Source organism: Ambystoma mexicanum, chromosome 10 (assembly GCF_040938575.1).
Source record: "Ambystoma mexicanum isolate Mex_15411 chromosome 10, UKY_AmexF1_1, whole genome shotgun sequence".
Classification (NCBI taxonomy): domain Eukaryota; kingdom Metazoa; phylum Chordata; class Amphibia; order Caudata; family Ambystomatidae; genus Ambystoma; species Ambystoma mexicanum.
Window position 1 is genome coordinate 1,196,049,654 of NC_090932.1, and position 13,578 is coordinate 1,196,063,231.

The window sequence follows — 13,578 nt, forward strand, 5'->3', positions numbered from 1 at the left end:
GGAATGTATGACTGCAATGGGAGATGTGTGTTAAAATATGTTTAGTTTTATAGGTTGCAGAGTGCTATTGTTATAGGATGAGGGAGAGTGGTGTGGGTGTAATGCAAAAGAGTGTGAATAAAGTAATGGGATGAGGAATTGGGAAATGTGACAAAGAAATCAGAATGAATGGATAGATTTATAAGGTCAAAACAGACTAGGGTACTACACAGTATAATTATGTTATCAACATTGTAATTCTATGCATACACCATTAATATACTTACTTTTTAAAAATGGAAGCACTTGCTTTGTTGAGTAGATTCCTTTGGTAATCTTTTATTTTCTGGAAATGCAAACGAATGAATGTTAGCAACTTTGTATAGTACATTCATGTCTGTATATAGTTGGGATGGGTGCTGTGGTCAATTATGCATTGCAGCACAGAACAAATATTATACTTCGGAAGGCAAGGTTGAATATAACATTGTAATATAAAGGTCTGTTGTAGTTTTGGGAGACTCCGGGGCATTTATGAAAGAAGATTTCATTATTTTCTGTACTCTAACTTGGTAATTGAGATATTTTTAATTATGGAACAGTGCACTGCTAGAAATGGTAGGATATGTGGCAACACCCAATTTAATGGAAAAAAACTGTCCGTGTTGTAGGAATATAGGCTCTGCATTTCATCATCCACATTGTAGCAAAGGTTTGAAATGTAACTAGGGCCAAGGGTGTGAGACTCATATATGTGATTCAAGGGTTTCAAGGGTATGAGATTCAGACTGAATCTAAATAGATGCCAATACACAGAACACATGCTAGAAAATAATCACTTTGCTCCACAATGCTATTTTAATGGGCTGAGTTGTACTATATACATAAAACTAACATGAAACTAATATACAAATTTCCCTTTCCCATTTAACATATAACTCCCATAATAACAAGAAGTACAAACCAGTCCATGATAAAAACTGGATGCAGATTGATGGAAATGCATGATGCTCTGGAAATGGAAAAGGAAAATAATTTAAATATGCAGGCTCGGAGCTGCGCTTTGATTTAAAGTGCGGAATGTAAGATCAGTTGAAGACATTGCATTGTCTCAGGGCAGAAAGCGCCAAAGGAACGTAACAATTTTTCTTTAGCAATGTAGTTTGTATCCCGGGTAAAAACACAGAGGAAAGTATGTGCTATTTTAATTTATCAAAGGGAGGTGCTTTTTGAGTGACACATAAGTGCTGGCAGAGAGGGCTGGGCATTCTCTCACTCTCTAATGAAGGGAGCAGAAGTGCTGTAAGAGAGGGCCGATTCTTGCTGACTGACTGCAGTGCTGCAGGCTGTATGTCTCTCTCCTGGGTTGGTAGTCTTAGAAGAGCTGCTGTCTCGAGCAGACTTATCTGTGAATGACCCAGTGCGAGGCAGCAAGAAAGGCTGGGGAAGGACTTTGTGGGTTACTGCCAATCTGAGTCAGGGAATATCTCCAACAGATTTAGGTAATTATACAAGTAATTGAGGAGCGTGTTGAAGTGGATGTTTTGATACTATGTAGCATAAGTTAAATAATTCAGTTAATTTTTAGGCAATGCATTAATAATAATAATGTACACATGCATGTAAAACTGTGATCATATTTCTCCAAATGTTGCTGTGATTCAGAGTGATTTAGACTCTGCCAGCTTTGTGCGAAGTTCAAGTCCGACAGCAAGCAGAGCTCTGCACATTACTGCAGGTAGAGTGTTGAAAAATCCAATGCAGGAAAAAACTTGCTTATGTGGAATTACAACATGGATGCATGTGTCATTCTGTGTAACTTGCATATTTCTAGTGGCTGATAAAAGAATAATCATTTGAAAAAGTAATTTAATCTCAGTGTATTTATTCTGCAATCAGCCTCATTGAGTTGGCATGCACAGAGATGTAAACATGCAGTAAGAAAAATACCAAAGCAAAGTTAGTCACAGTAAATTGTTTTACTTTGAGGGGCTGAATGAATGTTTTGTATTTCATTTGCATGTTTAATGTATTTTGAAACACAGCCAAAGGGGCATAAGGGTGGTATTGTAAATAACATATCACAGTAGAGCATGAGCTAATTATTCAGAGTGTACTAAATCCAGTATTTGTTTACCTTAGTGACCCTGGTGAAATAATTATCAGGCAGTGTTCTGAAATTAGTCTCTACACTATATAAATACCCCAATAGGTTTACCACAAAATATTGCTAAGAGATAAGAAAAATACCACCATACCAAAATACCACCAAATACCACGAGATACTGAATATAGCCCAAAAGATCTCTAACAGTATGGATGTTTTGTTTGATTTCGGTGTAACCAATTTTATCGCGGCCAAAAATACACAACATGAGGAGTTGGAGTGCAGGGGTGTCTCCCACACGCCATGTTCAGTATTTTGGGGGTTCAGGGTTTGGGGGTGGTTGCAAGGCAGTTATAAAAAAAAGATGTCTTTATTTTTTGTATTGTAGCTTGGTAAATGAAGTATTCTTAAACATGACATTCTGCTCTGAATGTGAATAAAGCTGTCTGGGCATTTCTTCGAGATTTTGGAACGTCATCTTTTGATAATGACAATATTAGACAGCAGTATGCAATCAAAAATGATAAGCCTACAGATTGTATTTGTATGTGTACATGTTCAGATAACACCCGTAGAGTGATAAAATGGCTCTTTTAAGAGCCAACATAGAAGAATAAAACCAAAAAGAAGAGTTGAGTTGATACAGCTTTCATTCCATGTTTTTTTCGATTGTCGCATTTCCAAAGACATCAGGAGTGAGAATGAACAGAAGGTTATACTATTTGCTGCATTCTATTTTTGCTTTTTTGCTTTTTTTTGTAGCATTTTCGATTTTTTGGGTTTTTGTTTTATTCCAGCAGGAGAAGCACGGAGAGAGGGAGGGTGAGGGAAGGTGAGATAGGGTTAGGGAGGGTAGGTACACCAACAACTAATAAGGAGGCACAGATGGAGAAGGGAAGATGTTAAGCACTGAGTTGTAACTAAGGGAGGGGGCAATCCTTCTTGTGCACCTTCACAGCCACCTCGAAGGTGCCCCTGAATTGTTCCCCCTGCAGATAAGAGCATTGTAGTTTATACAGTGGACATTCCCCTGAAGGTGGGGTCAACTGTCTTCTGTATAGCCTGTGATGTTACTAGTGAAACCCTCTGCCCAAATGAGGTGGTATGAGTGTGAGAATGGGGTGAAAGATGATTGTGCCCTAGAAAGGGTTCCTCAATGCCCGAGAAGGAATTGACTTTTTGAGGGTGGCTGGATGGAATGTCTGAATGTGGCAGCACATGGAGGTAGTGCCAAAGGAGTACTGTCCCTGATGGGCACAACTGAGCTTGACACCATACTCAGTGCAGCACATGCTGGCAGCCAGAGCCTTCAGCACTCCCCCAGTGGTGCTGAAAAACCACCACACCCATGATTCTTCCTGACCACTGCACATTGAAGGTACCTCTTCTACATAATCATCATCCTCCTCTTTCTCTTACAGATCATCTGCTACAGTGCTCCTGTTCCCTTCTCCAGGTCCTCCAAGTGGTGGTGGTGGGGGCCCTGGAGAAGAAGGGATGTCCAGAACTGATGCCATTGAGGAAGGTTTTTGGCAGCTCCCAAGAAGTGCTACTCTCTTTTGCTGTGTCAGATTGAGAATGACTCTAATAAATGGGTGCATCCCAGGGGAACTAGACAGGGTTGCCCCCTATCGCCATTGGTAGTTGCCTTGGCAATGGAGCCCCTAGCACCGCAGATCTGCCTTCACCTGAACATTCAAGGCTTTCGAATATGGGTGCCATTGCCATAAAGTTTCTTTATATGCGGATGACGTGCTTTGTTTTCTAAGCAATGCACTCAGCTCTCTCCCTACCCTCGTGGATTTATTGGCTTAATTCACAGCAGTCTCAGGGTTTGCAGTGACTCCCACAAAATCAATGGTATGGGCATATCGGAATCGTCCTCTATCCTGGCAATCCTCCAGAGAACATTACCCTTTGCTGGTCAACCACAGACATCCCTTACTTGGGAATACAACTCACCCCAACATACGCAGGGCTACTGAAGGCTAATATCCCAAACCTTCTGAAGGAAGCCAAGGACTGACTCCAAACATGGAACTTGCAAGAGATTTCGTGGCTGGGACGCATCAGTACAGTCAAAATGACTCTCCTCCCAAAGCTTCTATATACTTTCCACACTCTCCCAGCAATAATCCCGGAACCGGATCTCCTAATGCTACAGACGGGAATAGGCCAAAGCCGGGACAAAGCCTGCAGAGTGGATTCACGTCAGGCCTGGGCCCACCCTCGCCTATCACCCAAAATCCAGCCTTTACTCCTGGCCTCCAGGCCAGATCGTTTCGGCTCTGGTCATCGGGCAAACCCCTGCGACTGCGAGCCTTATATGAGGACCTGGAACCCCTAACATTTGTAAAATGCAAAGAAATATTCAAACTCCCAGAATCCGAACAATTCAGATATATACAGCTTCGCCACTGGTTGCCCAACCGAGCCTTAGGACAGGTAGCATCAAGAACCCCAACAGGAATAGAAATTAAAGTCCTCAAAGCAGACCGATAGAATGGCCACGTGCTATAGACTCCTGGAAAACATTTAGTTGAAAGAGAAACTCCCCTACATTGTGGCATGGGAGAGGGAGCTGGGGATGGAGATTCCTGGGCAATCCTGGCAGAAGATACAGTTCAGAGCCCAGAGGAGCTCCCTCTGAACCACCATAAAAGAAGGAGCCCTCAAGCTTTGCTTCCTCTGGTATCCATCACCACAATGGCTGCATGCAACGAATTCCGCCTACCCGGATACGTGCTGACATGGGTGTGGGGAGCAAGGCGACTTAGCCCATTTGTGGTGGCATTGCCCAGTCATACAATCATTCTGGCTGGAGATACGATCCAAGATTAAAGAAATCACTGATGCCATGGTCCCCATGGACCCACGAATCCTGCTACTGTGAGATGTTCCCAAAGACAGGTAGTTCCCAATGACAGGCGTCAGAGCTGAATTGATCTCTCAATTGCTTTCAACAGCCCGAATCACATGGAAAGGCGTAGAGGGACCACACATAGCTTATTGGTGGGTGAATGTTTGGGAATTGCTAGGGATGGAAAAGCTCACAGCCATGGCAGAGGGGAAACTGCCTAAGTTCTCACGCATATGGGGCCCGTGTTTGGAATATGTGTCAGACAAAGAACAGATGTTTTTTTCAGCCGAGACTTCTGAAACACCTTTTGAAACCATGATGTCTGGCATTGTGTACTCTTCCCCTCTTTTTTTCTCTCCCTCTTCTCTCCCTCTGGCTACTCATGCTCAATCATCCTTTTCTTTCCTCTTATTAATTATTAACCTGTATTCATATGTTGAATGGACGTATTAAGCGAAACAGTTATACAGCTGCAAGTTCTTAAAAATGAAGTTTCGATGTCATGACGTTTTTCAATGCCCTATTTGTGTGATGTAAAATGTACCTTATGCTAATCGAGATAACATAAGAGTTGGTAGGGTCAGCTCAAAATGGATTTCAAAATGTCCACGAAGCACGGACATCGATCATGGACATGTCATCAAACCGCACAGCGTGGTCATGTCAAGACGTCCACGTTCGTCCACAACCACTTCACAATGTTCGCGAATGTTTGTCCATCTAGGTGATGTCACTGTAGTGTGTTGGTATGACTGCGGCTTCGCTTTGATGTTCACAAATGAATTAAAAGTGTGTCTTGGCGTCGCAGAAGTGGCAGCCGGTTTGTGAACATTAGTGCACCCGGGTGACGTTACTGCAGTGTGTTTTCATGACCACGGCCATCCTTTGACATTCACAAACTAATGAAAAGTGCATCATGGCGTCACAGACGTGGCTGCTTCAACGTTAGCAATGTGATATCACAGTGATGCATAGGGGAATTGTGAGGTTGTATATTAACATGATTGGGATAAGGGTTTGTAAATTGTTGTGGTTGTGATTTTTTAAAATGGTATGTTATGTGAAAAAACACAATATTGTATCCCCCGGTGACAATGGTACTATTGATGTTACTTGTCCCAGGAATGTCCACAGACTTGCGATATTGTCCACGGGCAACCCACTTAATATACGGGGGAGAGAATGTTTTTTAAAGTGCATAATTTGTAAAGAGAGAAGGTGAAAATATTAGTGTGAAGTTTTCAATTCAACTTCTGTACTTAACCTATTTACTATCCCTTAACAAAAAGAACTACACCGCATTGGTGATGTTATCAGAGATGTCATCGATGATGCCATTTGTAATGTTATCTGTTGAAGAGAGGGTACCACGAATGCCCACATCATCCCCACGAATATGAAAGCCTGAAGAGTCAAGAACCCACAAAGTCACTCATTATTCGTACAACCCCGAGGAGCACCAGTGACTGACACGTATGCAGAGAGGTGTTCTCTCACACAGCCATTCCAACCTTATCAAGTGAATGTCTTTATGGACACAGGTGCTTCGACAGTGATCATGGACGCAAATGCAATGATGAGCGACGTTAACTAATGCCAAGCCACCACTGTGCTGACGTTAGTGACACCACGACATAGCCACGTTATACATGAAGTACACTCGCAGCCATGCACAGCTTTACACAAACAGACATTCGTATTCATGAAGAACATGCTTACACTGTTCTGTAGCTAGAGGATGGATACATATACATACTGTCAAAGCTTTTATTATTTTTCTCATTAGCCAATTGCAGAAAAGCGGAATGTAAGACAACGAAGAGATGCAGAGTAAGCTTGCAGATGCTTATGCCAACTAACCCTATGGAACTACAGGATCATATAAGGAGCCTGGTAGGACCAAATACAACTAACCTATGGGAAATATAGCACTATATAAGTGTATAGAAATCATAGTATAAGTCTAATGAAAATCACATAAGGCCTCAAACCACAGGACAAAAGACAAGGGAAGCAGATCCAGGCTGCACAGAATGGGAAGACCAGGGCTGGTAGCCAAGGTCAGAGATAAACAGCACATTCCAAACTCAAAAGACAAGGAGCCACCTGCAGAAAAATAGAATAAATTCTCATAATCGCAGACCAGAAGAGCTCGGTTTTGTGGTCCACAACCACGTGATGTAGCCGAGCTAGACAATGGTCATTCACTGTGGTTGCAAGACGAACAGTTCTCAGCAACCCAGACAAGAAGTGAAACATGAACAAGTTAACAATGTTGCAATGTGGAGAGCACTCTCATAGGCAAAAGTGGTGTTGCTACCAGATACATTGGGAAAACATAGTCGTTTACATCACCTTGAAAAGGTGCACAGAGGGCTGAGAACTGAACTGGGTCCCTGAGGAAACCAGTTCCAGACAATCAGAGGACAGACATACAGGGGTGGATGGCAGGGGGCAAGAGCAAATGGTAATCCGGCGACTCTGCAACAATGTAATAGGGAGTTTCTTGGGGAAAGGACAGGCCAGCCACCTGACATGGAAGAACCAATTATGTAAGATGTATAAGGGTACGCTATAATTTTTACCACTCTGAGCACCCAATGAGTATGTGTGATAGGCTTTTGGAGAGGGCCCAGGCACTGACGCCAGTCTGCATCAAAAAGGGGTGACACGTTTGTTGGAATTGTGATTCAGAGATTTTCAAATGTCCTGTATGATCCCTGTCATTTTTCTCAATAAATGACAATTCTAACTTCCTTTTGGCTGAGTCCTCCACTTGTTCTGGGTTAAAGGTTGTTGGGCCATTGGGAGCTGAACGGGTCAGCTCATAATAACCCCCAGACCTCTGGCATACCTGACCTTTTCAACAATGTGATGTCCTGGGTGTTAGTGTGAGTAGTGCGGGGGGTGTGACTTATGGTTGTACAGCTCAACATAACTGGCAGGTTTCTCTGGATTTTCGATTTTGCCTGGCAACCATAACATCCCTTTAACAATGTTTTTGCACAAAATATGATCGTTTTTTTTAATGCAACTTAACCATAACGTCAATTTATCAAAGCTTTTTCACTGAACATATATACGTATTGAATGATCCGAAAGGTTTAACAGTTTTCAACATTGCCCTCCTTGTTTCTAGTACAATTTGAACTTGACTGAACTCTTCTATCAAATGGCTCATATTGCTAAACAACTTATGTGTTTTTCCAGACTATAAATAAAACATCAATAGATGGTCTATCTGTTTATATGATTTATGTCTGCCTGTTGTTTTAGTTGTGAACTAAAAGTGCCAAGTTGTTGCCTTATATTTTTCAAACTTTATTAGTGCTTACACCTTTGGGATCATTCAATATACATGTTAAAGAATGTTTTTTTTTTAAACTTGTTTTATTTGTTTTTAGTCAAGATACAAACCGAAAGAAGTATATCAAGACCTTTACAAATTTCGACTTTCAATTTGTCAATTAAAAAAAAGAGCAAAAACAAAGAGAAGAGAGTCACACGTAGAATACAGATTTGAAAAAAAAATGATAATAGCATAAAAACAAACTGATTTAAAAGAGAACGATAATAGTAACAGTACAACATGACCAAAAGGTCCTACCAAATAATGAGCGTACCTCAAATAGATCACTTAGAAGCTAAGGTACAGTTATTCACACTCATGTATGTACAGATTTCGATACCCTTACCTTTCAATCTAGAAGGTATAAGCTTAGCCCAAATGTATCAATTCATGCTCTATAAACTGTATGTAATGAAATGCGTTTGTTATCTCTGATAGGGTCTTCATTATCCGTTGTCACTTGATGTAAAATGATTACATTTATTTTTCTATGGCACAAATTGACGTTTGATTAAGTAAACTAAGACCAAGCATTGACCAAGCATTGACTGTAAATCTGTTAAAAATGATTGTGGTATTATGTAAAATAAATCTGCCTGCCATTACCAGATAATCATATATTTAGTTGAAAGCTGTAACCCTTTGTCAACCCTTCCTTAAACTTGCATAAGGTATAAAAGAATTTTGGATGTAGCCAGGATGTAGCCAGGATGTAGCCATGCCTTACCCCCAAACCGGGTACCGGGTACCGGGTCCGGATACCGGGTCCAGGTCCTGCAAAAGGGGACGTACCGTGCCATTCGACCTTGGAGGGCCTGGGTATTCCCTTTCGGAGGACCCGGACCCGTTACGTCCCCATTCCCATTTGACCTCCCACAGGGCTCAATGGGAATGGGGAGGATGCTAACAACGGGCCCATTGTTAGCATCCTGTTCTGCTAGTGGGTCCCGCTCCGCATGTCTGGTCTGGCCAGGCGTTCAGAGCGGGACCCGCTGCAGAACTCGTCCCTTACCGGCACCGTTCATTCCGTGGCCGCCACAGTCAGAATGAGGCCCAATGGCTCTTTTTTGTCCATGACAAAAAGTCCACACCAACAATCATGTTAGCAGAAAATGTCATTCGAGTGCAATCTATGTCTTTTTTCTTAATTATCACGGGCCCATTGTATGACTCAATTGTCAATCGTCTGTTTGTGGAAGGCAAAGTTTTGGCACAGAGAACAATGCATATTACGACTTGTTCTGCATTTTAAAAGTATTGTTGTCTGATAAAAGACATCGTTAGGTTGGAATGTGTATCCATTATATACTGAGAATCATATATATATCTCCTTTAGTGCACAATATAAAAAAAGCAGATGATTTGTGTTGTGGCATATACAATATTTTTAAATGACTGGTGAGGATATGTCAGTGTCAATTGAATGCAATGGGAGAAATAGTGTTAAGAGTGCTGAATGAGCCGGATATCAATGTCCATGATATCTTTTTATGGAGGCCAGAAAGGAGTTCAGAATCCAAGCCCATTCAATCTTTGGTCTCACATCTGGGAATAGAAAAACAGCCTGTGAACTGTACCAGTGAAAGCAAATCATGCTGCTGAGAATACCAGATACTTTCAAATAGGAAGTTTAGCTGACAAGCTGGAAGAGCTGGTATAGTACAGCATAAATTAGCAACCTTGTTCATTGGTGCTAATGCCTCATTTCAGTTATAGCAGTAGGCACCTATGCGAAGTGTGAGATTCCTGCTGGGAAGTTCTCTGTATACATGTTAAAGTTATAACAGCTCCAATGGAAAGTGCCATGCTATCCAATATCAACTATAATTGCACTGATGGAAAGGCAAGTGTTGCTCCATTAAAAGAATGATCATTTCAGCACTCTGGAGAGCCTGCCAGTTCATCCCGAATAATAGACAACAGCCCTGCTGAAAGAGTGACTGATAACCGATTACAAACTCTATCAACCATGCTGAGAAGTGTCAGTGCTGTCACACCTAAAGAACTGTAGCGAGTGTGATACCCTGTAACTGGGATTAAAACATATTACTTGCAGTGGAGGCGGGACAGACACACACAATAATCCTCCTCCTACAGTAGGCACATTAGTCCTGCAAGCAATATCAACTGTATTGATACTGCTATCAATATTGGACCTGCAAGTTAAATATTGACCTCCGCAGAACGTGTTCAATACAGCTGAGCAATATTTCCCAAAAGGCTGGTGCCTCTGAAAAATCCTTAAGGCCAAGGTAGTGCCAGACACATTAACGACATGCTCGACTTAACACTGGCACTGCTACATCATCTGAATATATTATTCTATATGGAATTACGATTTATTAACCAATTTATAATTCTAAATGGTCCATTTCAGCCACCTGTCAGGAAAGAGCGAGGGGAGTTAAACAATGGTGCCTGATTAAGAGCACTATCACTTAGAATCTTCCGCCACAATGCAATCCTATCACACTGGCCACCGTTGTGCCTGAGACCTGCACAACAAGGCAAGATGGGGGCTCAGATGTTATGCCCGTTCAATCCTTATAATCTTTGGTAAAACGCACAACAGGTCTGGTATTGTGCTTTGAAATGCAGAGCGGTTCTGGGAAGTACAGGTACTTGCACTGTCCTGTAGAGGAGGAGCCAAGTGCCTCTACCAGAAGTCCCGCCCCTATTTTGCCTATATGTTGGAAGCCAGAAGTTCCGACATGCACAACGCCGATAATGGTACCTATCCCACGAAGAATTCTCAAAACAAGGTATCCATTGAGAAAGCCCTACATGATGTAACCGCAGAGAAATGACAGTCCCTTAAAGGAGGTCCCAGAAGAAGTGTGAAGTGACAAAGGCAAGAGACTGGCGATGTCACATGAAGCAGAGGCGACGCACGAAGAAAAATGCCAAGGAAGGGAGTATATAGACCTTATAGAATCTGATGACTAGGTAAAGAGTGGAGTAACATTTCATGTGCGGAATGAAGATTGCACATGCGAAGAGCACAGAAGAAAATGCAAAATCACATTATAACTGTACAGATGCTGTAGCGCAAGTAGACAAGGTAACCATGAAGGCTGGCTATACGCAGTGAATAGACTGCAGGCGGTACCACCATTATATATATGTTTACAGAATCTGGATGTTCCACGTTGCATTTTAGCAAACTTGGACCTCAGTTGCAAAAAGGCTGACAGTGTTGCGCATGAAGGAAAGACGGCTGAAGATGGAGGAAGAATCAAGAAGGCTTGTCTGGCCCAGTGTCAAGGGCTGAGGCAGCCACGAAACTGGTCATCTATCAGCGAAGATACAATGAACGTGAGAAGTGAGGCGAGCTCCTGTTGAGGTGCGATGGAAAAACACTATGAGTGCCAAGTTTTATTCATTTAATAGTATTAAATATGAAAAAGGAGCTAATCATGGTCTCCTGTCACATGGTATAGATGAAAATAGACTGCAGGCAAGCTACATCGAGACTGAAGATAAGAACATGTTCACACTCCCTTGTATTCTCAGGCGCAGTGATACTTTGCAAGGATGAGTTCAAAGACAATTTGAATGGCAGACAGGAGGAGCGATGATGGATGATGGGCTAATTGGGGTGGGAGGCATGTTCAAAGTCCACCCACAAACACCTGGGGTACCAGCTTGCGTGCTGCTAGCGAGTGGAATATTCCAGAAGGGAACAAGCAGGCCAAACAATTATAGAGGGCTCCGTAGCAAAGAGCCCTATAGTTTGCAAGTCAATGAAACATTGTGTATTTTATGACACTAAAGATGACTTGCACTAGGGGTGGGCATAATTGTCCACCTGACTTGAAAGACCCAATCATGATCCTATCCCACATAGAAAATATACCTAGATGTTCCCCTTAGACCAATCACAATCCAATTTAGGGTTTCTTACTTTGCCACTAATGTGACGTCAATGATGACAAGTTTTTACTATAAATGTGTGTTTTTACATGTAATACTTCGAGAGAAATACTGTGAGACGTCAATATATTTCCGCTGTACTCCCTATTTTAGACAATTGCAAATAAAACAGTTAAGTTTTGCCAACTTTGTGAGTCGGTCTTATTATTGGTGTAAGAGTAAATTCTGCATCCCCACCATACAATAAATTGTTACCTCACTTAAATTGCCTACGGGTTCACATGGTCTCAGAGGGAGGATGGTTTGAAAAGACCCATCGACCATTAGGTCTCCAATGTTTTGGAGGATCGGACTCCCTCCGCCATCTAGCCGGAAGATCACGGGGTTTCCTGTGGCGAGCGGCCGATATAGAATACTTGCAAGAAGATTGATATAGGTGGGTCGGGTCCCTCTTTGACAAAATCCCTCCTGATTTCCACAGCCGCTAGTGGACGGAAGGTGATGGTGGTCAATTAGAGGAGGGGAGACGATACTGAAGGCTTTGAGCTGGAGAACAAATGGTTAGTAGATTGAGGGGAATGGCAAAATAAGGGGATAGGATTGTGGTAATGTAGAAAAGTAACAGGCAGTTATTTAAAATATAACGAGGAGCATTATAGTATAACGAGGAGCGTTCAAGTAAAATGAGGAGCGTTTATAGAGCCCGGTTTCCTACCTCAAGACAGGACTAGAAGGAGTAATTTCAAACCCCAATCGCGGTATAACTAGGCAGCACATAAACAGGTTTATGATAGGGAATGACTCAAACTCCAATCAGAGTATTATAGGGGCTAGGTGAAAAGGAGTACTAATCTGTCCGTCTGTTTGTAGTGTATTATGTAAATGAAAAGAGGTGTCAAAGAGCAACAGGAATAAGCTGTGTAGAGTTGAAGTAGTGATAAAAAGTTATTGCCTATTTTAGGTCATTGCCAGCGACGACCGAAATGTAGGTTGAGATTTTTGAGAATTAGAGTAGAGCAGCGAAGGTTGGAAATGTATCTGTGTAAACAACGGTAAGTATTGACAGTAAATTGAGACTTGTCACAATGGGAGATATTACTCCACTGATGCACCTGTGTAAGACGCTGCCAAAACACATGCCTAAGCTTAAACAGTATAGTGCAGAGTGGGTAAAGGTCACAGAAGACAAAATGTGCATGCGATGGCCAAAAGGGGGATCACTGTCAAAAGCTGTATTGCAACACATGACCACATATTTGCACGCTGCGTACACAGGAAAAAAAAATTAAGAAAAGGTTAGCTATTTTAGAGCTCTTGAAAATATATCAGGAAGAAAGAGAATATCCACCACCTGAGGATTGGATGCTTAATCAGTGTAAGGAGGAAATTGTTTAGCCTTCTGCTTCCCTT